Genomic DNA, 22,532 nt, shown 5'->3' on the forward strand with positions numbered 1-22,532 from the left:
GCTTGAAATAGATACACTGAACACAACAAAAAAGTGTTGACATTGTTTCCTATTTTATAGCAAGCCATCGATGGTCTGCACAAGCACAGAGCGACAAAAAATAAATAAATATATATATACATATATATTAGTGCAATTTAGTCTGTTTTTTATTTGTGCTACGAATTTGGTAGTAATCAGACAAAGTATCTCAAAGTATTTGTTTGTTTTGACCCAAAAATGGATGCTTCGAACCCAAAATGGAAAGGGTTTGATTTAGATTTTTTTGCCAAAATGGAAAGTGTCCCGTGTCTTTTCCAGCAATTTTGTGCGTCTTGCTCATGATCAAAATAACTTCCAAATTCCATGTTGCTTCGTGACACTTTGCTTTGGGCTGAATTGTGAAAATATTCACGAGCTCAGTTATACGAGACTCGTTTGTGTTTTACGGCGATTCGTCAATCTTTGCTGTTGTATTCAAACCCCACACGCAATGACGACAATTCGAATTCTTTGCAATTTTGTCACATCAAGCTGACAAAAAGTCCAGAATTTTGTCTTTGAGGGATCCTGAAAATGGTCAAATGACCCCAAAATTGCTGGAAAAGAAATGTCCAGTCTTCTGCAGACTCCATTGCGGGTCACCTCATGACAGATAAACCTACCAGATGTTATGCTCAAAAGTCCAACTGGATTTGTGGGCTGCATTTTGAACAATTCCAAGGGGCACTACCAAGCCCATTTTTAAGGGTTACATTAGATTTACCAGGAGGAACACACCTTGCAAATTTGGTCAGTTTCGGGTGCGCAAAATCCCTCAAATCTTGTTTGGCCAAAGAATAACAATGAAAAGCACTTTCAAGACCAGAGGTGGCAAATCCAGGTCCTGAAAGTAAAAACTCTGCCACAGTTTGGCTTTAGCTTAGCTACTAGCGCCCTAGCAAGTAAGCAAGCACCATGGGAGCTAGCTAACTAGCAACGGAGGATAATGCCAAACTGTTTTTACATTCTGGACCTGGATTTGTCACCTCTGTTTCAAGACCTTATTTTCAGACAAAGTCAGACAAGTGCAATGCGCACCTTTCATACTTGGCTCTAATTAGCCAGCACACGTTAACACCTGCAACGCAATATGTGGGTAATTTGATTCAGTTCCAACAAGAAATCTTATTATCGCAGATGACAGCTCGCTAATGCTAGTGGTTGTCAAACAATCCCACAAGTTTTGCAATAACTTCAGTTGTGACTTCAGGGGGAGAAAAACAAAAAACAAGACAGCGCAAGCGTCTGCTATCGGGACCGAACCCTTGGCAGAGGAACTCACTCAGTCCGCCAAGGGCCGCCAATGTCAATCAAATCACGCGCTCCATAGCTCGTCTTCAAGCGGAGGACTTTTTTTTTCCCTCCGTCGCGGCCCCTCCCGGGGGTTTCGCTCGCTCGCCTCCAAGTGTAATTAACAAGCCGCCGCGCCGCGTTACGCGTGCCAGCTGACAATCAGCTCGCACCTCCGAGAGCCAATCAATCGCGCGCCATTCCTTCCTATCAGAAAACTCATCAGCGTTGTTTATTCTTAAGAGTTCCTCAGGGTCCGGCGAGGATAATTAGCCATCGGCACGCCGTCGGAAGTAGTCGGACCATCTGGAGTGCTTCAAAGATGCCGAAAGTGCCTCGTCGTTCATGTGCCAATCAATCGCAAAAATGAGAAGAACAAGAAGGTCCTGTCCACAATTACGCTCAAAACACTCTACGCGGTGAAGTCGAAATGATGTCGACCCGTGTAGTGAACCGCCTCCTACTTGCTCATTTTTCTGTAAAACTGCCTGATTTTCGTGCTCTTCCTGTAGCGTATGACAGCCGACCGTCTTGGAATGGAATGATTGCTATTTATCGAGCGCTTTTTTTTTTTTTTTAGCCCAAAGCGCTTCACATAGAAACGGGCCAAGTCACACTGACTGCGGGTTCACCGAGCGCAAAAGATTGGCACGTCTCCATTGTTGGCAAACAGCAGGCTTAGCTTGGGCCTGTTTTGCGGGTACCGAGCGGTTCGAGAACAAACACACGGCACACGCACAACTCTCCGGAATGTTGAGCACGGAAATGGCGGATTAGCGGACGTGGCTGTCGAAGGCCGGACACACGTCACACATTTTTGGGAACTGATTTAAAAAAATATATATATATTTATAATGATTGCAGGAGATTCCAAAGAAGCTGCACTGTACTTGTTTTTGACAATATGGATGAAATGAAGTCATTGAAGGAAACGGTATGAAATATATTTTTTTTTTCTTCTTCTTTGTCCATTCGTTTATAAGAAGCTGACGAGAGACGCTCAATGCGGCAGTCACAAGAATTAAAATGACAATAGGCTATAATACTAAACTTTGTGAAATTGTCATCAGGGTTCCATTCTGAGATTATTTGCAGCACCGTCAAATTTGTGTCATTGTCTTCGCTTGATGCCACTTTCAGTCACACGCACTTTTCTACTACTTTTTACGAAAAGCCGCATACTGCAGTGATGATAATTGAGAATTGATCAACAAGCTGATATCATCTCATCCCTAAGCGGGGAGTGTTATTTCTATTTCCTGTCACAGGGTTTGAACATAAAGGTCAACGCGTGGCAGGCAGGTTGACTTCTTGTCTTCTCGGCCAACACAAACGTGTTTGATGAATATGACAACAACACGCGCTGACCTTCAAGCGATCGCCGCGCACACACTTTGGGATTCTACTTTCCACTCGTCTCCCGTTTCGGCACGAAACGGGAGCAGTTCTGCTCGAACGACGACGCCGTTTCTCTGTCTTTTTGCCGCAACTTGAGTCGCGCGTCTTGTGCTGTTAATGGGCGCGACGTTCGCAGCGAGCTGACGCGCTTCCCGACGCTGTTGCGCGTCAACTCTCGACACTCGTCAACTCGCCGCCTTTGTTCTGACATCTCCGAGAGATCGTCTCTGGTATTTGGCGTCCCTCAAGGAGTCTCGCGGAATCGTGTCGGCGCGTTCAAAGCCGCTCAGCCGGCTGATGCCCCACTTAAGTGACAAGACAAGCCAAGGAGCCGGCGGTTGTCTCCCAAACAACCGAGCCTCGGCGGAGATATTCGCAATACCCAGACTGAAGGCTGAGATGCATTCAAGTTCACAGATGGAGATGGGAAAAATTGCCCTGGATCACATGACGACGGCCCTCAAATCTTAATAGAAGGTTAATTGGGGTCGTGTGTGTCCAACCTCAACAGGGTGTTCAACCACTTCCGCACAACCAAAACCTACTCAAGTCCAACATGTCTTAGCGGACCCCAAAAATGACGTCAATCTGGAAATGATTTTAAAACTCTCAATTCCGGATTTTTCAAACATTCTTCCTGACTGCCCTAAGGGCCACCATGACAGTGTGGAAATCATCTAATGGCGGTGAAATAATGCCGGCAGGCGGCGGCGGCTTCCCGCTGAAGAAACGTCAATATTCCATTCACTTTATTTTTCATTCCAGAATAATTGCAGGGAGCTCGGGCAACATAGCGCAGTTGACCTCTGGTTCCCGTTCGTTATGTCTTCATGAAAGATGAGCAGACATGCACAGGAAATGCCACCTCAGCCTTGAAAAATATAGCAGCCATAAAAAAATGAAAATAAAAAGACATCAAATGGCCGCATGCATGAGCGACTGCGTGCGGGATAGGAGCTCGTGCCGTTTTGGGCCAAGCGCGCGTCTGCACGTCGGTGGAGCATGTTAATGTCCTCGCCTGCAGCCTCGTCCTCATGTGGACTTTTCGTGTCCTTAAAGGAAACGCGCGCGTTTCGCCACCACGCGTTGAGCAGGAACACTTTGAGACGGCGCAGCTTTAATGAGGACGTCAAATCTGCGTATTTCTCGGAATTTCTTTACTGCCGTCCACGAGTACGTTCGGAAATGGATTCCAACGGTTTACTGCAAGGATGTTCACGCTCACATGTATGAATTCGTATCACAGTAAAAAAAAAAAAGCCCACTCTACGCATACATGTCAACCCATAAGGTTTGTCCGTATTTCTTACGGATTTTTAAGTGTTGCAAAAGCATACGGGCGTATTTGGAAATGAATACGGATTTAACTGTTTTCATGAAAATAATAATATTAGTATATATTGCTTACCCTTTTTAAATTTATTTAGTATTTACTGTCGGCTACGTGCTACACGTGTGCATAAGCTCGATTTAAACAACAACCGGTCACAAAATCTCGTCTATCGCGCGAGACTTCTAACAGTTTCCTGACATGCGCAGTTAAGAAATTTGTGTTAGCGCGAAAATTGCGAGTCGTTCGCAGTGGTTGAGAAAATGGGGGAAAAAAACAAGATACACCGGACGTTTTCGTTCGGAATGGACGGATTTATTTAAGGTAATTGGTCCGTCAAAACTTGGAGAAGAGTATGCATCATGTTCGCTTTGTTGACGGGACATTAAGGTTGCGGCATCTGACATTTACGATGTCAAAGAACATTTGAAATCAAAGTTGCACGAGAGAAATGTGAAGCAACAAAAAAAGTCAACCGTCCCTGTGATATTTAGAAATCAGTTTTTTCTTTGTGCAATAAAATGTCATTTGGAACAAGATACTGTCAATGTCTTCATATAAGAAAGAAAGTAAGGTAAGATTAATGCTATTGCATGAAGCAGCTTTAGTATTGATAAAACTGACATAAGGATTTTTATGGGAAAATAAGGATTTGATGGGTTTGTAATACAGGTGGGACCAAATTAGGGTTGACATGTTCATGACTCTACGGCTCATATTTGGAATAAGTTGGGTCACTTGTAGCTCTTGGCACTGATGCATTTCAAACTACTAGTTTATTATACAAGTCAATTTACACGAAGTTTTACGTGACCCAACTAGAGACCAGCCTGTTGCAGACCACAGACTGAACCGTATACAGTTTTTTCTCGTTTTCTGGGGTTAGGTTGCAAAAAAATACCCGCAATAAATGAAATCCGCAAAGTAGTTAGCTTTATCTTTTATATTTATTAAAAATGTTTTAAAAGCCCCTCACCACACAGTTTTATACACTTTTCTCATCGAGGCATTTACATTTTCTCACATTTCTTTCTTTCAACAATCTCAATGTTCAAAGCTTCATAAACTTTATAAAATAGGTACATTACAGTAAAAAAATATATATATTACACGCAAAAAAAGCAGTGAGACCGCGAAAAGTGAACCACGTTAAAACGAGGGAACACTGTATTATTTTATTGAATTACTGCGCTGACGAATGGACAAATCAATTAATTTAAAAAAAAACGTTTGGATTGATTAAACCATTTTTAAAACCATGGATGATCTTGTTGGAATCGGCAGCTTCGAACCATGATTAGAGCATACATACCTGAATTATTCCGACTGTGCTCTTCTGAAATCTTCAACGCGTCTCATCATCGGAGTGTGGTCGTGTTGCTTTCAAGCACCTTCAATAATGTAGGAACCCTCGCCGTCAAAGAAAGCGATCATGTTTCATTTCGCCGCCTCGCCGCGTCAAAGGTGTCCATTTTTTATGAGCGTTCGTTTACGCGGGTGAATAATTCAGCTTTGATGAACGCCTGCCACGTTCGTCACGTTTGTCCATTCGTCAGCGCCGCCCCACCCGAGTGCACGCCGCACGCCATCAGCCTAATTATTCATCTTTTAGTTCTTCAAAAGCAAATATATGACGTCTGTCAATGTTGCGTTCATCTAAAAAGAGCAGAGCGGTTCTTTTTTTTCCCCGATGCCCTCGAACTTCACATTAATCTCTGCAAGTGTTCTCTTTAGAGCCTTTTTTTTTTTTGTTCAAATTAGTTCTTAAACTTATTGATGTCTTATTTCTTGGCTTGTCACCCTGCACTTAGCCTCGGAGGACCTGTGAAGAATATTACATCGCGCAAAAAAGATTCTACTCGTATGCTGACCGAGATCATGTGCAAAATATTTGTGTATATATATATATATATATATATATATATATATATATATATATATATATATATATATATATATATATATATATATATATATATATAATGCCCAAAGAAAGCACGGCAGGCGAGAGACGGTAGTGACGGTGCAAAAAAGCAATTTCATTTGTCAGCAGGAGCTAATTCAATGTCACAGCTTCACGCAACTGAACAGCACACATTGAAAAGGTGAAGTTGGCAAATAAGAGACTTTTAATTATTTACACGAGCGTTGCCAATTGAACTCGAGTGCAGCGAGCGAGCGAGCGGGCGGCTGCTGCATGTTTAGGGGCGAGTGGCGAGGAAACGCCGTCAGTCACCAGACGCGCCACAAAACGTCCTTTTGACAAAGTGTGTGCTGACGACCGCATTTCAGCTCTTTGCACTTTCTATTAGCTAGCTTTCAGATTTGTAGCTTGATGCCGCAGCCGCTAACTTGTTAATGGAGCTCATCCCTTGGCTCGCTTACATACTGTCAAAGCTTTTTAGTTTCCTTTTTGAATGTAGGAAGTTTCAGGTGTGTGTCGTGGCTCCCTTGCATACTAAATAGTTGTCTTGCGTCAATAGTCGGACTCCTTGTTGACTCCCCTGCATATGATGTTGTTAGCTCTTAACCAATCCTCTGGCCCCGACTTACTGTTCCTTAACTAACTCAATGACAGCGCGACTACACATATACAGTAATGAATGGCTTGTAGTCCCGCCTCCTAGCTTTCATACATACTGTGTCTTCAACTCATCAGGTCCACACATCCACTTCCTTACATCCGACGTTTTTAGCTCCTAGCCTAGCTAGTGGCGCAACGGATCACAAAAGTCACGATTCTCGGGCGATTTGTCTCACAAACAAGACAATTAGCTGGCGGCGTGATCATTAGCTCGCAAACAAATTTGAAACTCGGGGCGAGGACTCCAAGTTGGACGGCAAGCACTTGAAGAGCGAGTTAAGAGACAGCTAATATGTCACATTTAACGATCGTCTTCGAAAGGAAGGGAGGCCATCATTGCGTCAGATGATTAAAAGTCACATTCAAGTTTTTGCTAAATGGAGCTTCACGCGGCGGGCGGACGGACGCACTCTCTCTGCCAAATGGAAATAACTCAAGTGTGGACTTCAATCTAATGAATATTATGAATATTAGCATGAGTAGATTTTCAAGTTGCTTTTAATGAACTCAGTAGAAGTTGACTTTGAGGCAGCTGAATCAGCAGATAAATGTTCACCAGCAAAATGGCTGCCCAGCGATTGGATGAGCTCATAGGCTGCTTCTTGCCTCCCGTACATGCTGTATTGTTAGCTCCCGTACATATTGCATATTTCCAGCTCACAGCCCATTCCAGGGCTCCTTTCCATCCACAGCACACGACAGGAATTTGCTCCCAAACAAACTTCCTTGGCAGAGGTAATTGTGTGAAAGCCGAGGCCTTGTTTTATTGCACTTGCTTCCACTCTTTTGTCCTTCATTTCACAGTTTTCTCCAAATTCCACATTTTTCAACCAAAAACTGCCCGTTCATTTCCAATAAGGTCAAATTAGCTAAAGTGGTTGTTCATTTACATCATTGTAATTTCAAATTTTAATCATTCAGCTCATTCAAATTCATCTTGGGAACGATTTTCAGTATGCCAAAATTTCCTATTGAGCAAAAATTCAGCATTTGGAAATTAGCTATTTATTGTCAAGTACATAAAAAAAAAAATCACATCTTTCCCATTTGAAATAAAAATGATTCATATCATTTCAATTCAACTTGGGAGCTATTTTTTAACATGCCAACATTTTACACATAGTATAAATTCCCATAATAGAACATGATTTCCTCCCTCAACAATACTTGACCGATTCAAACCAATCCAACCCCAACAAGTTCAGACCATCTCATTTATTATTCCCATTCACAAAATTCACATTTTCAAAAGCCAAAATTCTAAATATTTATTTCAATGTTTCCACATATATTCACCCATAACTTGAACATATTCAGCATATCATTCCACGTGCTTTTCATCCACACGCAATTTTTCCATACATTTCAAATGTTTAGCTTGTGAGGATAAACTGTTAGTCATCAGCAAGACATTTGCAGCGTGTCAATTAATCGACGCTAGCGTTCCAGATTGGCTGCGACATCACATTGCCCTCATCATCATCATCATCATCATCTTCATCATCAACACGTTTGTTCCAGGCCTGCTGTCTTATCGGAACTCACACCAGCCGCCACCGGCGTTTCACCCCGGCAACACCGCAGTGTGAAACGCTACATTAACTGTGGTGAGCATCAGAATTATAATCCATTGGTGCTACTGTAATAACCCTCATTATTCGGGGGTGTAAAAGACTGTCATAATTACTTAAGTATTACTTAATTGACTCTCACATAAAAAAGGGTTGTCATTTTCTTTGGTCCTTCCTCGGGTCTCCTGACGGCCTCACGGCTCTGGCTGGGTTCTGAAGTGTTCGGTTTAGGTGAACGGTATGGGATTTTTTAATAGGTTTTAGGTGAACTAATGAATACACACTCACACGCACGCACATACGCACATACACGTACACATACTCACCCACATACAAAATAAAAAAGAATTTAAAAAAAAAAAAAAAAAAAGAGAGAGAGCAATGATGACATGTCAAATCGGTAAAATTACCGAATGAACAATACTGAGCTCTCTAGAGGAAAAAAAAAAAGGTTGTAATTGCCTGTAGATGCCACAAGAAGGCGGCAAAGCTCTTTTTCATATTAGACAAAGCTATAGCCTGACTAAATAACTTAGTATGAGTACACTTTTTTTTTTTTATAATAATTCAGCTGGTAACGGATGATGTGTTTGCAAAAAAAAAAAAAAAAAGGCCAAACTGTGACTATGCAGGCCTGTATAAAAAGTTTAAAATGTAAATATACCTCAAACTATGATTCCAAAACACTTTAACATTTCCCCAAAATTTTTTTTTAAAATACCAATTAGTACTTTCCTATTAACCGCTGTACCACATGTTTTATCCTACTTTTTCAAATCTATATGCAGCCCATGTCAAACTTCCTGTTGAAGTTATTATACAACTGACACATGGAGGGGGGAAAAAAACATTCAAACAAGCTACAGTACATTTTAAAGAAGTCTGCTAGCGTAATGCTAACATAGAATGCAAATAACCACACTAACACACATTAGCATACCGTTACGGTAATGAATAAACCTTCAAACAAGTCGTATTTAACACACATTGAGCAGCAACACAGCAGCTCTGCCTCTTCTTTTTGCGGCTAAGTACGCTGCGTCGCTTCCAGTAGAGCTCAGTGCTGCCCATCATTGACGTGGCACAAAGCGGTACTACAACAAAGGCCGAAATGCATGCTAATAATGTGATTTTTTTTTGGGGGGGGGAGGGAAACACTGCCAAAGGTTCTAGAGAAAATGTATTGAGTCGTAAGGTTTCCTGCTTTTTTTTTTTTTTTTTAAGCGCAAACAGTGCGACTCTGACCTGAGGCTGAACTTTTACCTGAACATGACATGATGGCGAAGACGCGTGAGATGTTTGCTAGGCTGTCTGCTGCGTCTTATTTAGACATTCCGTCTTGTTGTTGTGCTTGTGTTGCATGCTGGGACTTTGCCGGCATTTGTTTTGCGTCGCTACTCGCTTCATTTGAGCGCCCAGGCGGCCTCGTCCTCCTCTCAGGTGGAGGCGCGAACGCTTCAAGTTTGTCCCACAATGATGCAGCGGCTCGGTTATTTATTCTCTCTTTTCTCTCTAAAGAATCCGCTGACCTAAATCGCCCGTGATGCTGCTACCATTAAGGGGGGATTTTTAGTCCAATCAAGCCTGCAATGTGATTTCTTTCCTTTGTGATGCCCTCATTTCCTTTTTTTTTTTTTAAGAGGGAGAATTTTTCTATTGTTTTCTATATTGCAGCAATAAAATAAAAAAGAGGCCAGCCAGAGAGCTTTGAATATGAGCTCAGAATAAAAAAAGATTTTCAGTCCATTGAAGTGACAAGCGACAGGGTACCCCACACAAATGATTATAAATAAAAGACTGAATTCATTTTTGAGATGTTACTGGACTAAATGCTGAAAAACAACCAGAGTTGTTTTTCTAGTGGTTGATTTTAGAGAAGCCACATGCTGTGCAGTTTAGACACATTTATACTAAATAAATAAACATCTTATTTTTTTATAATCTACTTTGGAGTTTAACATTTTTGCATATGTCAAGGGTCAAAACAAGCGCCTTCACACCAAGTTTTTTTTTTTCAGACTTTTTTTTGGGGGGGGGGGGGTCTGGTTGTGAAGAAACTTCAAATCTATTTTGAAAAAGAAAACAAGATGAACACCATAGCGCTGAGCTAAGCTAAAATAAGAGTGCCACTTGTATTCACAAATGTCTTCCTGGAGCTGCATCAACATGGAGAGTATATTAATTAAAAAGTATATTTATATGGTATGAAAATGAGTCCTGAATTTTTATTTTAACTCAAGAGGTCTGCACAATACAGACTAAAAATTACAACAGCAGATCTTATCTTTTCTTTCTTTCTTTCTTTCTTTCATTCTTTCTTTCTTTCTTTCTTTCTTTCTTTCTTTCGTTAGTTAGTTAGTTAGTTAGTTAGTTAGTTAGTTACTTGGCTTCTCCACATACACAATGTTAATTTAAGAAACAAAAACTGTTTAGGATAAACCAATTATTCATTTGTTATACTGTCATTTATTTTATTATGTTAGTAAAACCCTTGCTTCAGGTCACTAGGACGATAGTCACTCTTATTTTGCCGTATAGGCCTTTAATCTGTCACATAGAATTGAGTGACACTTTTGTCAGTATGTCGAGGTTCCTCTCAGCGTAACATCAACCAGTGCACGAAAAATACCCCCGAGACACACTCAACATCTTGTAAAACCTTTTCCCCACAGACTGAAAGATGCAAATCTTGCCAGAAAGCAGAGATTCTTTTTTTCATTCCCAGAAATCGGACATGCGGCAGGGCTGTTCCTGCGTGGCTTGGATGTAGGACAGACGCGGCGGACCCGGACGTCGCGCTCAAGGTCACGGCGTTCCCAGGTGAGCACATCAGCGGCAGGAAGCATTTGTACGTCCAAGCGATGGCGCGCCGGCGTGACCAGTCGGCAGAGAATTAACCGGTGGGAGAAGGCGGCAAAAAAAAAAAAAAAAAAAGTTGCAGCTGACCTCTGGTGTCCTCGCAAAGCTGCAATTTACTTTTGGTAAGCCCCCACAGAGCAGCCTGGGGGGACGGTCGGGATATTCACGACATTCCCCCAGGAGGGAATGTCTCTCAAATGTCAGATGGATGCGAAGATAGGCCAGGAAAATACACTTACTGAGATGGCTGAATGAAGCTCTCGAGCTGACTTCCACATAGATTCTTAGCATCAAAAATAAATAAATACGCGATAGGCGGCAAAGTACAACTTTTGTCAAAGCTCCAAACTCACTTCAACATAGTGCCTTGGCACCAATATGCAACACAATTCAATTCATTTGAACCTAGCACCTTTGTGTCAAGATGCCACAAAATGGCAGCAAAGCATTGCTTTTCTCTAAACGAAGCTCCTCATCTCATTTCAACATATGGCGGCAAAGCACTACTTTTTGGCCAAAGTCGAGCTTTTCAACTCACTTCACCATTGTACCTTGGTGCCAACAATTAATAATATGGCGGCAAAGCACTACTTTTTGTCCAAATTAAACTCCCCAACCCACATTAACAAAGTTCCTTGGTGTCAAGATGCCACAAAATGGCGGCAAAGCACTACTTTTTTTTTGTCAGTCAAGCTTTTCAACTCACCATTGTACCTTGGTACTTTTTTGTCCTAATCAAGCGCTTCAACTCACTTCAACATACAATACTTCACTTGGCACCAAAAGGGCAACAAGATGGCGGCAAAGCAATATTTTTTCCCATCCATGTAGAACTTGGTAATGAACAGGCAGAAAAAAACTGTTATCGGAAAAAAATTACTGTTTATTTTGTCTCTCGTGTGCCACTGCTATGTTTTGCCACCCACTCTTTGTGATCATTTTGTCATACCTTAATGGTATTGGTTTGGCCTGAGGACAAAAACAACAGAGAAGAAGAGAGTATCGGTGAATTTGTGAAGTCCACTGTATAGACTCCATAAAATAGCTATAAAATCTCCACTCTACTAAATTATGACCACCATCATCTTTTTTTTCCCCATTAAGAAGTCCTGTTGAAGGACTAACACGTTTTGTAATCAAATTGGGCAAGGCGAGAAGCAAGGTGTACGTATGGACTTGAGGAACGTCTGGTAATTGTGTTTCGATCTGCAGCCGCCGCTTTTCTCCTTTAGCGGCTAATGAAAATATCCCGCAGCGCCGCCCGTCGCTAAAGATGCCCTTAACCACCATCCCCTCCCCCCCGGCCCGCTTCCTGCCACGCGCTTTATCAAAATGATCACCAGAGGGATGATGAGGCAACCAACATATTCCAAACTTGAACAAGGAGAAAAATCTCCAGTGGCGGGTCAGAGTGGTCCCAAAAAAAACGCTTTAAGGGGAAGAATGTCACAATGTGAGCAACTTGACATAGATGGAAGCTGAATTTTTTCCTACTTTCTTTTGTACTTTCTGCTTCCAGACCCCCCCCCCCCAAAAAGGCCACAAGGTGTTCTTCCTCTCAACAGGAAGAAAAAGGCAAAATGTGCTCAGTGAAATTCAATGTGATCTTTGTCCATCAGAGCAGATTTCAATTTGTCCTGCAGACAGGACGGCTCCCCCACCGCCCCTATTTCCCGCTCACATTGAGACTCGACATCACACGGGTCCAATTTCAAGGTGGAATGGAAATTTACTTCAACAGGCTGCTATGTGTGATCAGCTAATAATATCTTGGTGAAGCAGCATGTGGCTCATTAGAGTTGTGGGTTCATTTGAGATTTTAAAGGTTTCAGTTGGGTGAGAACTTTTCTTGCACTGCATGTTTCTCTTGGAACTCATTCAGTGATGGACCTGCAAGCCCTGTTTAAAAGGCAATAAGAACATAGGTAGTTAGGACACGCCCCTTTTGTAATACGTTCTAAGCTAGGAAGGGCAAAAGTATCGGCAAATTCTGCTGTGGTTTTAAAAAGTCAAGGTGTCAATGAATTCTAATGGTTGTCACCGAGGGGGCGCAATATTTGTAATAAAAAAAAAAATCAAATTGACAGTGGTCAAACATAAATTATGATTTAGTTAGTGTTTTTTACAGAAAATTGTGCGATTAATTTGTTAAATTTCTTGACAGCACTACTAATAATAATAATAATAACAAACAAAATTTTAAAATTAACACTGCGACGCTAATGAGATTCCACATTGTTCCATTTATGAGGAGCGATTCGATCCTGATACCTTTTAGAGACTGCCCCCCCCACCCATTATCACCCTACTCCACTCAAAAACATTGGCCCGCGATCATCTCCCGTGACGTGATGGACCCCGGTCACATGATGGCGTGCATTGCCATTTGCCACTGACATGAATCATCATGGCGGGCGCCACGAGTGTGTCTGCCAGCCAAAACATGCCGGCACCCATAAGAAGCTAATTGACCACCTGATGGACTATTTTGCTCCGCAGCGCTAACAAAATGTGCGCAGTGTGTGTAGTTTGCGACGCGTGCCTAGCCCTCAGCTGTTTGCATATTATGACTCATGAAACATCCTGGCAGGTAATTGGAGGAGAGCCACGCACGGCTCTGTACATTTCTCATCGTGATTCATGTCTTGGGCCTGCCAGCGGTGCGCCGGCTAAACACGACAAATGACTCGCACCTCCACACAAAATAAAAGAAATCAAGATTAAAAATGGTAGATTTGCCTTTGACTTTGTGATGAATATCTTTCGTGCGTGCTTGTTGGCCAGGAAGCTTCAATTGGCCTGGCAGGCGGCAAGAACTAATTGGATTGAGTCAGATCCACTAAGGTGGAGTACACACGTAATCAGGCACAATTTAATTCACACATTCAGTGATTATTTTGTTGTGTACAAAGCAGGTCAAAGTTCACTTGATTTCACATTCACCAACCATTTTCAAGATGAAAGCTACTTCTTTGGTACTCATGCCTACCAGTTTGATAGACACTTCTAAAATAATAGATTTGCTCACGAAGAGCCATCTGTTGTTTATAGCGGCTTTATTCTGTGGGAGTCAAGTTAGCTTTATTGTGAAACTGCAAACCGGATGTTGTTGCGTGAAGCACTTCCTCTTAGCGTCTTGCCAGGAAGCTATGCAAGCACAACGACAGCTCCATGTTCATCTCAGTTCTGAGCCAAACACAACCTGTACGTGCGTATTTTGAACATGTCCTGCGTGAATGTTAAGTCATTATACCCCAGAAATGTTGTTAATCGTAAATTTGCATCAAAGAGATGCTAGAAACATGTTTCCTTATGTTTAGCATATAGCTAGCGATTAGCGCGTTAGCTCGCGATAGTTAGCATGCTAGCTTAGCTTGTTTATCTTGTAGCAGAAAAGGGGACACAGTATTTTCTAGTATTTTATTTTTCAACACTGTAGTGACCGTTGATTTAAATATTAAACTTGAGTTTTCTCCAATTAATGAATCAATCAATTGAATTGACCCAATTTATACCAAAACAGCACGTAAGTGTTTTTGTGTTTGTTGTTACAGTTTTACACCTTCTTGAGGCATCTCTACGGTGAGGAAAAGTGCAAGAATCATCAACAGGTGTTATCAATGTAGGAGTGATTTGTCTAACTAGAGCTATACATTATTTTTTATTTATTTTTGAGTCAAATGTTCTGCCTGCAATTCATAAATTGATTCTTGAAAGTATCGAGGGATCAAAAATATTTTGTTTTTTTGCCAATTGGTTATCAGAATTGTCGTTGGCCAAATATCGGAATTTGTATGAGGGCTAAAAAAAAAAAAAAACTAGCTAAGATTATACTATACAGTGTTCCCTAATAATGTGGTTCACTTTTCACAGCTTTGCAGTTTTTAATTTTTTAATGAGGGTTTGAACATTGACAGTGTTTCAACAAGAGACAAATGTGAAAACATTTACATGTCTTTATGAGAACAGTATATTAAGTATTTGGTGAGGGGGTTTACAGCATTGAAACATTTATAATATTTGTAAAAAATCAAGATGACTATTTAGCGGATTTTACATATTGTGGGTATTTTTTGGGAACGTAACGCCACCAATGAACGAGATAACACTGTAATTAGCAATTAATGGTCAAAGGTGGCAAATCCAAGTCCAGAAAGTAAAAACCCTGCCACAGTTTGGCTTTAGCCCCTGATGCTAGCTAGCTAGCTCCCTAGCAGGTAAACAAGCACCATGGGAGCTAGCTAGGGTGCTAGCTAGCTAGCACCTGGGGCTAAAGCCAAACTGTGGCAGGGTTTTTACATTCTGGACCTGGATTTGCCACCTCTGTTAGTGGTATTTATTTCTATTAGGAAAATAATATTACAATAGTAAAGATATTGTGACATTTGTTGCTCAAAACTGAGCACTAGTTAATTGAAGTCAGATTGTCATTGGATAAGTGTTCCTAATGTTGTGTACCGTGTGTTTGATGTCTTCCATTTGAATCGAACAGGGCACCCACTTTACACGCGTGCTTTTGCTGTCTGCGACCGTTCTCGTCCAACTGAAGAGATCGTCTTCGCGCCGAGCTTGCGAACGTCGCGTCGCGCTTGTTTACTTTCAAGCTAAGTGTCAAATTGACATCTTCCGCTCATCTCACCTCGCAGACGAGTATTTTGTCGAGGAGCGACATCCTTTTCTTTCAGCCCGGAAGAAAGTCAAGGGTGAGGCATCCTGTCTGCTCGTTGCGGCGAGGAACGAGATGGCGCTGGAATATTTGCGCTGTTGCTGAGGAGACGTTTGGCACAAGGGAGAGACCAGAATGGCGGAGGGCAGACCTCCGCCAAGGCCAAAGGCTGCGTTCAGACTGCAGGCATATCTGACTCGATTTGGATTCCTCCACTTATCTGATTTTTAGGGCTGACAAATCCGACCTGGCCCTGTTCAGACTGAGCCACATTATTGATCCATCTGACAGGTTGCTGTAGCAACGACGTCGAACGGACGCGGCGGCCAGCGCGCGCAGTGTGTGACGCTGTTTACCGCTCCGTACTTTCTGTTCCTCGCAAGCGCGTTAAGCGGTTTTCTTTCTATCTTTGACTACTATATGATTACTAAATGACAATGCACCCGTAAATAGTGATATTCTACACATAATAGTCACCCATTATTTAATTTTATTAAAAAATAAAAAAATAATACTTGAAAACTGTTGGGAATAAATACAAATCTACAAATAGGACTAAAGGACAAAAGCTGCTCGGCTGCGTAATCCTTGTGAGAAACAAATCAATACAGGATTTTTGATGACTCCATTGAGTTTGAAGAAAAGTGTCAAGTAGAGTATTCCTTTTTTTTCGCCGACCTTGATGAATACCCCGCAGCTATTTCTGCATTTGTCCGACGAGATGATGCATGGCTGCGACCGCCGGCCGCGTGATAAAGTGCATTGCCGTACAAAGTGAGCACATTATTATTGTTTTTTTCCTTTCCCCCCCACACCGGTCGGTGTCTGCGGCGGGAGACTATCAATGATTGCACATGATAAAAATAATTTAAAAAAAAAAGTGTTATAAGTGCAGTGTGTAGTGGTAGGTAATAAAAGCCATTCATCCTGGTGTCGCTGAAGCGCACACGCGCGCCACCGAACAACTTGCGCCGAGCTGCCAATAAAGCTGCCTTTGCTGCTTTTATTGAAATGATCAATAAAGTCACTTGATTGAGGATGGATTAGTCGAAGCATGGTGAGGCAAACGAGGGGCCACCTGTGGAATACTAAGAACATTGGTAATCATTGGGATAAAGTAATCATTGGGAATAAAAAGGACAAAAGAGTTCATAGCAGACCTGTCAGTTTTAATTCCTTCACCAGGGGGCAGTACGGTACAAAGACAAGTTTCACAACTACTGTAAGTGACTCAGTAAACTGCAGTAACATTTATCATTTTGCTCAGAGGATACATTTGCTCAAAGGGTTAAAACACCCCAACACAGATGCTATTTGTTAGCGTGTTTGTTGCACTTTGCATTGAGTGTTAGCTTTAAAAGGAACAGCCCTGTTGAAATCAATCCGTTTTGAGTTCAAACAACAGAAGAAGCTGAGCTAACTAGCATCAACGTCAGCCGTGTTGTTGACAAAGTATGAGGATTTGCCAGCGTAACTATAGAACAGGTTTAATATTTATCATTGTCGATCTTGACGGTTTTTAAACACATATACAGTGCAAACGTCACATGACCAAACCCAGAAAACAGGTGAGCTGTGATGGTCGATCTTCCGAAATCAGTTGTATTTTATTTTTGATTTTTGTTCCTATTTCTAACCTGATATATTTCTAACCTTGATTGATGTGATATCTAGCTTAAGCACATCCAAATTGTCCTAAATAAATACAAAAAAATCTTGGGCAGTAAATTAGTTGAAATCAAAAAGGATCATTTCTATTTATTTATTTGAAGCTAACCCGTAGCATCCATCAGCTAGCGTACGTCACGCCGGGAAAGAAGCCAGCATCAATTGCCGTTTTTCAAATGTGCTTCATGGTGATTTGATTTGACGGCTGGAAGGCCACAGAATGCAAACCGGATACAAGAGAGAATTCCGAGCACGCCGACTCAGCGCTTTCCGCAGGTAAACACGGAAAGGGATGCTAGCGCGGCTGCACCGGGGTCGCTTGTTCAGCGCGGCCAAGGTTATTGAGTTCGGAGCGCCACGGCGAGGAAGACCACCTCTGACCCCCGGCGCGCTCTGCTTATCGTCACGCACGGGTAAAGCTCACGAAGAAATAGCCTCAACGGCCAGTAAGAAAACCGCAGAGCGACTATCTGGTGGCGCAGATCACATAAACGGCGCTGATGAATAAATGTAGCGTGCGGCCCCTCCCTCTCGGGTCTTATCGCCAATACTGGACGGGAAAAGCCGCAAATGCGTCAAGAAATGCGGGGCAAACGCTGCGGAGAAATCAATGCACAGTAATCAAGTGCGGCTAGCTTAGCGAGCGGCAACGCAAGATGGCCACCGGCCATACAAGTCCTTCCTGTACTCAAAAGACCAAGATGCCTTGCAAATTTGGACCTGAATATTGTTATTCTTCGGGTTTTGACAGGACTACTGACTGCATGTAAACTAACAACTAATTGATTATCAAGTTAATTTATATTGATATCTAAATGCTCAGAATTTCAGCTCCTCAGCATGAAATATTCTCGATTTTTGTTGTCCTCCATGAAAGAGGACTGATTATCTTTGTCTTCAACCGTGTTAGGCAGGTTGATTTTTTTAAACGAAATGTGTTACTACATTTGTTTTGTTGTGTTTATAAGTATTTTTAATATGTGCCTAAATAAGTGAAATGAAAAAAGAAGAAGAAATAAATTGTGATTTATCTGATTTGAGTGTAATAGTGCTGAATAAATGAATTCCAAGCAGGCTTTCGCTATGCCCGGGCTGTAAATAAAAACTCTGTTAAGGTGAGATGTTTTCCTTCCAAAAAAAAAAAAAAAAAATCCCCCAAAATGAAATGTTCTAACTGCAGTGTTCTGCTGCGATATCTCAGCTCGCTTGCTCTTTATTATTAATTCCGGCGCCCACTGCAGAGGTTGAAGCCATCCATCATTTTTCCGCGCTTGTGTGCAGCGCGCTACGCTTTCCCCGCCGTGGACAAATCAGGCCAGATGTAGCGAAAACACTACCTGGCCATTTCACTGGCAGCGCGCCATTCAGCCGCAAAAGAACGGCGAGATGATGAGCCGTTTGCTTTGCTTGTCACTCACGTTTAGCGGCGGCGGGAAGCGGCCGTTCCGACTCGCTCGCATGCGCCACGCCGTCCGTCTCAAAGCGTTTGCTCGCCATTAGCCCCCCGCCATATTGCTGAAATATTTGGACGGCACACACGCAATGCAGATGGCGGCTGCGGCCACAAATGGGATTGAGACCTGGATGCCATCCGCCGACACGGGTTCCAGCATCAAAATGTGCTCTTGACGCCGTTATTTCCGATTGGGCGCAAAATAAACGCAGCCCCGATGGGAAGAAGTCGCAAACAAACGTCTGTTGCGATTGTTTTGCGGCCTCCCAAACGAGCGGTCGGGGCGGGGAAGGCGGCATGCCGACGCGCAAATTAGAAACAAAGCAATAAAAGCGCATTGTCAGCTACTTAGGTCAAATTTAAATGAGAAAAAGATAAGATATGAGAGGCCTTTGCGCTTCATCCAAGAAAATGATTTCCCAAGTGGAGCCTGATCGTGAGGCGGAAAGACAATAAAACAACAATAATATCATATCAACACATCTGATGATGATGATGACATGCTCTTTTTTGTTTTGTTTTATGCTACACCTATGAATGATTTCATATGATGCACGTTAACTGTGTGCGCCCGGAGGAACATTTCACACATTTCATTTTTTTTTTACCTGTTATTAAAAAGTCTATATCAATCAATGAATTAATTTATTTTTTCAAACACACATATATGTATGTATATATATATATATATATATATATATATATATATATATATATATATATATATATATATATATATATATATATATATACATATATATATATATCAGGGATGTGATTTTTCCGCTAATTCGCGGAATTCCGCTTTTTTTTTATCTCCCCCCCAAAAAAAACGGATTTTTTATTTTTTATTTTCTTATTTTTTTTATTTTATTTTATTTTTTTTGAGTAGTTCATTGTGTATGCACATGACTCCGACAGATAACATCTTCTGCTATAACAAAGACATTTGTGGTATGCTCTAATATGAGTTACTTTTCATTTGGTCATGATACAATTATTTGTTCATGAAATTTGAACTCTTCAACATTATTTATGTGTTAACTTAGTAATCACAATAGTTAGATATGATGATATTCTCTTTTTTTTTTTTTTTTTTTTTTTTTTTTTTTTTTTTTTTATTTTTTTTTTTTTTTTTTTTTTTTCTTTTTTTTTGGGAGATCTCAGTATTGATCATTTGAAATGTCATCATCATTGTTCTCCCTTTTTTTTTTTTTTTTTGTATGTGTGTTTGTGCGTGTGTGCGTGCGTGTGTGTGTGCGTGCGTGCGTGCGTGCGAAAAAAAATAAAAATAAATAAGAATTCCCATACCGTTCACCTAAACCGAACACTTCAAAATCCAGCCAGAGTCGTGGGGCCGCCAGGAGACCCAAAGGGGGACCAAAGAAAAGAAAGAAAAGCGAAGCCCAGCACCGACCAGACACCACCCACCGGGCCACTAACCTTCACCAACCCCAAAGACATCCCAACTCCAACAAATTAGGGAAACCTCAAGGGCCCAAAGGAGAAACTGAGGAAAGGTAGAAAGGACAGACGAAGCAGAGTGAGATCCACAGACACCAGCCTCCACCGAATCAATGACCTGAGGGAGAAACAAATTGTGTCTGAGTCTCGATAGATGCTGGTGTGGTGGATCTAGCATGCATGAAAATCTCCACCAAAGAGGGGAGCCGTCGACCTCCGCCAGGACAGAGCAAGCGCAACACCTCAGGGCCCCCCAGGCCGCGGCCGCGCCAAAGGACGACCCCCGGGCCCCGCAGGGGCCACCGGCCGGAGAGCAAACCCCGGAGCAGGAGCGCCCCCCACCCCAACGCGGCCCGCGCCCCCAACCCAACGCAGCAGGACGGGGCACTGCAGGCCCACCAGGCACCCCACCGGCCCACAACCCCCGCTCCCCCCGCGACCCCCGCGACCCCCCCCGCCCCCCACCCCCGCCACCCACCCCAACCCAGCCCCAACCGCCCCCAGGCCCCCAAATCCCCAGACACCCTCCCCACCCCAGCACCCCCCACCCCGGCACCCCCACCACCACCCCCCCACCAACCAAGCCGCCCCCGCCCCCCGCCCCCACCAACCGACAGCCCCCCAGCCCCCGACCCCAGACCCCGGGGACACACCGCACCCAGGCATCCGCGCCGAAGAGGGGGCCGGGCAGCGGAGCGGAGAGGGCACCCGCGCCCACCCCACCACGCGGAGGGACGGAACACCAGGGGCAGAAGGGGAGATGGGGGCACCGGAGGACGGGCGGCATCCCCGAACCCCAGGCCCAGCGGGGAGAGGCCCCGGTCGTCACCCCAACGATCAAAGTGAAAAACTAACCCTGTTACTAAGTTCGCCAGCTCGCCGACTGGCGGACTCTACCCCTAAACCGTGTGTGTGACCCCACCCAGTGTATATACATAAGTGTGTGTGTGTGGTGCATTAAAATTGGGGGCAGGTGAACCGGAGCAGAGGGAAATGATATCCCCCCCTGCTCCGATCCATCCGCCCCCCAGGCATGTCAATGAGCGTATGTGGTGCATTAAAATAAATTAATGGGGGGGGGGGGTGCACACGGACAGGCGACCGCAGCACTGCTTCATACCGCGGCCGCCCCAACCGATGCCCCCCCCCCCCCCCAGTTGTGTGGTGCATTAAAATTTGGAGGGGAGCTGCAGGGCGGAGACTGTGTCTCCACCCCACCCCACTCCCCCCCAAAGTGTGTTATGTGCCCTAAAATGTATTGTGCAAAACTAGTGCAGTGAGTTAGAGATATGATGATATTCTCAGTGATAGTTTTTAAAAGCAAAGGCAGTCCAATGTTTTTGAATGTGACTGATTTTGAGTTGACTAAAACTGCCATTTTATATGGGATAGTTCAATATACATTGAAAATTTATGCTGTTGTTTTGTCTATTTCTTTGTCATGTGAGTGCATTGAAAGTACTTCAAAACACGGAAAACCCATGAGCTCCGGGGGGCCCCCAGACCCCCGGCTAAATTTTCAGATAATTTCACTTTGGTCAAATCACATCCCTGATATATATATATATATATATCTTTCTTTTAAAATCTTAATGCTAGGAAATGCTGTAGGCGGGCTAACACATGGCAACTCTGTGACGGAGCTTTATCACCATTTAAGGAATCTCAATTTAAACACAAACAGTAGACAATATATATAAAATATAGCTTACGTAATATAGACAGACAATATAATACTTTGGCATATAAATCATGTTGCTGTTTAAAACTGTTTAATTACAAGCACAATGTTAGAGATTGCTATTTTGCTTTAAAATCGCAAATCTATTCATTCACTTGCTAGTGGATCATTTCATGAATGATGCACTATACATACATAATAATCCTACACATAAGAACCCCCACTCATTTGTAACCTCTTCAAGCTTTTGTAGCAAATCAGCATAAGAATTCCATTTCTTTCAATTATATTCAACCCCGAAATTGGCAAACATTCATTAATTTACAAGAAATGAAGGCCTTTCTGTGGATGACATTGTGTATGTGTGTGTGTGTGTGTATTTGGGGGGGGGGGGGGGGGTATTTTGTGCTACACTCATGAATTATTAAAACTTGCTTGCAGCATATTCACAAGGTACTGTAAATGTGTACATCATCAATCAATATGGATGTGGAGACGGACACGAACACGTCACGCATTTTAAGTAAATGAGTGCCGTCTAGATCTA

General features: G+C 42.7%; 1 protein-coding gene across 1 annotated transcript in view; it reads left to right on the forward strand.

The window, feature by feature from the left end:
- Positions 1-14,169: 14,169 nt before the first annotated feature.
- The window catches only part of LOC144040208 (cadherin-18), a 142,764-nt gene continuing 134,401 nt past the window's right edge, over positions 14,170-22,532 (forward strand). The window contains exons 1-2 of the mRNA XM_077554196.1: positions 14,170-14,257; positions 14,608-14,675. The gene's annotated coding sequence lies outside the window, so the exon portion shown is untranslated. The remainder of the gene's footprint in view (positions 14,258-14,607; positions 14,676-22,532) is intronic.

Source organism: Vanacampus margaritifer, chromosome 20 (assembly GCF_051991255.1).
Source record: "Vanacampus margaritifer isolate UIUO_Vmar chromosome 20, RoL_Vmar_1.0, whole genome shotgun sequence".
NCBI lineage: Eukaryota > Metazoa > Chordata > Actinopteri > Syngnathiformes > Syngnathidae > Vanacampus > Vanacampus margaritifer.